The sequence below is a fragment of the Balearica regulorum genome, chromosome 4, assembly GCF_011004875.1.
Source record: "Balearica regulorum gibbericeps isolate bBalReg1 chromosome 4, bBalReg1.pri, whole genome shotgun sequence".
Classification (NCBI taxonomy): domain Eukaryota; kingdom Metazoa; phylum Chordata; class Aves; order Gruiformes; family Gruidae; genus Balearica; species Balearica regulorum.
The window spans coordinates 52,853,007-52,857,690 of NC_046187.1; positions in this window are offsets into that span (position 1 = coordinate 52,853,007).

The following is a 4,684-nucleotide window of genomic DNA, read 5'->3' on the forward strand; positions in this document are numbered from 1 at the left end:
TTTTATTCATCAAAGTTCCAGCATAGTCATTAGCATTCACACAATTATTATGCAGGCAGATATGACTGTAGATAGGCAGCCAAAAATTGTCAGAGGAATGGCATTCATTTTTATTAGCGAAAACATGAGACTTTGGAGCTACTGCAACACCCAACATTTAAATAACAATCCATTTTTCAACAATACACTGTTCAGCTGGCTAAACATGCACAAGGATTAAACACAGGAAGCTTAAGAGCAGACTCTGTCAGCTATGTTTGTTTTCTATAAATCCCTTTGTGATGATGATGAACTGCACCATAACAGAGAAGGATAGTTTAGTGTTATTGTATAGATGACTCATATAGTTTCTACAGTTTGACAACAGCACAGGGTTTTTTTTCTAAATAAAGCAAGTAGTCTAAAAATAGAAGTAACACTTAGAAGAATGCAGCTCCTGGAGGAATTACAAATTCCATCTACCAAAAACACAGAGGTTGGTATGCTGGGGCATCTCTGCTGAGGATATTGTGTGAAAGCCATTAATTCTTCATCTGGAATGTAAATCTATGCCGTCCAAATAGGATTTAAGTATTTCAAGGTAGGACTTCAGTTCCTAGCTGGAACTAGTTTTAACTGGTTTGGCAATTTTCATGGTCATTTTTATATTTGCTTTCTTGCTCAGAGCCCAGAGTTATTTGCCCCGTGCTACCTGCAGCGCAGCGGCGTGGTATGGCTGGAATGGGTCCCCAGGCGAGGAAGGAAATGGGGCCCTGGTCCCGCTGGCGGCCGCCAGCTTTCCTCCTCTCTTCCCCCCTAGCAGGGGCCTCCCCCACCAGCAGCCTGCAGGGTAATTGCAGGGCTTGCAAAGGCGAAGGGGACACTGCTGCTGCCAGGTATTCAGCTCAACATTTTAAGGTTTAATGCCATCTTATTAATAGGAACAAAAGGAAAGCATCAGTTCCAGACAGAAGGAAGGCATTTCCACTCATTTCTTATGCTACGCCAGAGCACTTTTCCCTTCTCCCTAAAATATTCAGGAACTTTGGAAATAAATACTCTCACTTACAGATTCACAGAGATATTTGCCCAAAATATCCTGCAGATGGGTTTCTGTGGCTGAACTACGACTTACCTTTAGCACAGTCTCACTGAATTCTCAAAATCAACCAATCAAAATAGTCTCAATTGATAAATCCATTAGTCACGTTTTTTTACAGAATGAACGACAGAAATCTCCAAACGAGGAAGGAAAATACTAACAGAGAACAACATATTTTCTAGCTTCTAGCTAGGAGTTGTAGGGGTAAGAGCCTGGGAGAGGCTGTGCCTGAGTGCCTGGCGCGCTGATGCACCATTGCTCAGGCTGAGTTTTATCCAGCTGCCTAGAAATCAATTTGTAGTTCACGCTGGGTTGAAACTACATCCTGAAAGGAAATTTCTGTTCACCCTTTCCAAAATAAAGCCCATCGCTACTAATGCTGGCCAGACACAGGTGAAGATGTGAAAGAAAACCTGTGCTTAAACTACCCCACTGAGCAAGGTCCCTTTCCCGGGTGCACGCCAGGGTGGCGGGTTTGCCGAGAGGGATGAGGACAAAGGGAGCAAGACAGCTGGCTAAAGGCAGAGCGACTTCCTATCTATCTGGCTTTGTTGTGAGTAGGTTTAACATGGGGTTTCCTTCATTCCTGATGTCCAGGGAGTCACGCTGGTACAGGACGGCGGCGTAAGGGATGCGAATACAGCGCAGCAATTGCCCGCTGTGCGGATGGGATGGACGGCTTGGACTGGAGGCTGCCTTACTGCGTTGGGTTTGTGTGGCAAGGTTTTGGTAGCGGGTGGGAGCATGGGCTATAGGGGTGGCTCCTGTGAGGAGCTTCTAGAAGCTTCCACAGTGTCTGACAGAGCCAATGCCAGCCAGCTCCAAGACGGACCCGCCGCTGGCCAAGGCCAAGCCAATCAGCGCCTCTGTGATAACATATTTAAGAAGGGGGAAGTTTTTTTGCAGTGGGAGGGGGAAGTGTGAAGATGTACCATCAAGGTTAGTGCAGGAGGAGGTGCTCCAGACACTGGAGCAGAGATCCCCCTGCAGTCTGTGGTGAAGACCATGGTGAAGCAGGCTGTTCCCCTGCAGCCCATGGAGGGAGGATGAGGGGGTGTAGAGATTCCACCTGCAGCCCGTGGAGGACCCCACGCTGGAGCAGGTGGAGGTGCCCGTGGGAAGCCCGGGCTCAAGCAAGTCTCTGGCCAGACCGGTAGACTCGTGGAGAGGGGAGCCCACGCCAGGGCAGGTTTTGCTGGCAGGACTTGTGACCCCGTGGGAGACCCACACTGGAACAGTTTTCTCCTAAAGGTCTGCACCCCATGGAAGAGACCACACTGGAGCAGTTTGGGAAGGACTGTACCCCGTGGGAGAGACTGCATTTTGGAGCAGGGGAGCGATGAGAGGAGTCCTTCCCCCCGAGGACAAAGAAGCGGCAGAAACAACGTGTGCTGCACTGACCGCAACCCCCATTCCCTCCCTCCGGCCCCCCCTGCCGCTGAGGGGGGAGGAGGTTGAAGCAGGGAGTGAAGTTGAGCCCGGGAAGGTGGGAGGGGTGGGGGGAGGTGTTTTAAGATTTGATGTTATTTTTTTTTCATTGCTCTAATCTGTTTAGTAATAAATTAGATGAATCCCTTTTTCTAAGTTCAGTTTGTTTTGCTCGTGACGATAATTAGTGAGCTCTCCCTGTCCTTATCTCGACCCAAGCCTTTTGTTACACTTCTCCTCCCCATCATGCTGGGGGAGGGGTGAGCGAGCGGCCGTGTGGTACCTTGCTGCTGGCTGGGCCTAAACCATGTCACTTACGCATACCAGCAGGTGACTGGGCTCTTCCAAGGCTCTCATCAGTGGACAAGCCACCATTTAGGAAGTAGGACTGGGCTCAGTTTTGCTGTTACAAAATATAAAAAGCTCTGCAGTGTAACCTAAACAACCAAGACAGCCAATGGCTCATCCTCGTTGCTCGTGCTTAGACCTAATGACAACTCTCTATGCTTTTTGCATCAGGGATGTTTTCCTGTGCTTGGAGCAGGTTGCAGAGCGATGGCATGCTTCGCTGCAACTTAACCACTGGGCTCCCTCTGACCTTAGGACTTCTCCGCCTTCTTATATTAACTGGCAAAGGGAGGACCGGAGCTACAGTCTCCATTAAATGTCAACCTGAAATACACTGCACTTTAAGAAGGGCATTCAAATGGAAAGTACTACACTTTATTCATTACAGTATGTAAGAAAATGCTCTATTATATGCTACTGTACTACTGATACAGTATGTATTTTGTTACAGGTTTGGTTCCACCTCTGTTGATATTAGTGGCAAAGTTTACATTAATTTTCATGGCATAGGAATAGAATTGTTCACTATAAAATGCATTCCCATAATCTGAAGTTGGGCAAAAAAAACCAGTATCTAGAAAGTCTGGGAAAATGTATGCATTTTCACAGTTGCATTTGTAAAACAGATTTTTCTTTTTAATGTGAAAAAGAATCCTGCCCAAGACTGACTTGTAACTCAAGATATGATTTCAAATTGCTGAAATGAGTACTAAGAATCAACATTAAGCTAGCTATAAAGCAAGCTATATGCTTGCTAAGAGCATATAGAAAAATTTGTGTAATGTCAGGCTTAAATGCAATTTCAACTACAATCGACTATTGGAAAATCGGACAATGTTGAAATTTAATACGTATTGGGTTTTTCCTGCCTTCTAGACAAAGACTGACTGTATCTGCAGGTCTAACTACAAACAATAGTAACTCTCCCCAGTAGTTATTGTCAGCATCTCTCCTGAATTCCCGTGGGCGTGAAAGGGAATAGGTTTTGCACACAAAAATAATAAGGAGAACTAGTTGAATGAGGTGTTATTCTGGCCATACTACTTAGCTGTCAATGTAGACAACAGCTGACTCACTGCTTAGAATCACACAGTCTCTCATGTCGTGGCATCTGAAATAGCTGAAACATCACAAACTGATAATAGGATTTCTAACTGAGAAGTAGAAGTATTTTGCATTAATATTACATGCAGCCATGAATAAAACATTAACACGTAACTAGAATGTTTTTCACTTGTATCTGAGCAGTAACTGCAATCTCAGCTGTTTCAAAATATGTATTCTTTCAAAATACCAGAAGGCAATTGTACATAAAAGATTCATTCTCTTCTGGTGTATGAATCAGCTATGAAAGAACTGAAGTTGCAATTCATTCTCCTGTCCGCTCAGCAAGCAGTACAACTACATTATTACTGATTTGAGATAGATTGTAATGTTATAATTAACTCTGAGATAAAAACTCTTGGAAGAAAAAAAAGTCAGTGCTCAGTAAAAATATTCTGGGGACAAAAAAGAACAAGTGGCTGAGACTACAATAGAGTATAATTTTCTCTAACTCATACAGTATTTTCTAAACCAACATTTACATTTATTAATGAATGTCCCACTTTCTTTGACTAGCATATCATGTGCAGAAGTAGAAACCTTTGTTCAGCGTTATAATAAGAGATTGCATTTACAGAAAGAAACATTTTTTTGAAGACTCTCTGGAAGCTTACAGCAGCGTGTCTATGCCAATTTAGCTTACATTTTTTCATAGCACTAGGACAGACTGTCCTATAGCTGGCAAAGTAGTACTAAGCAAGGATATTTTATTTATCTTGTTGT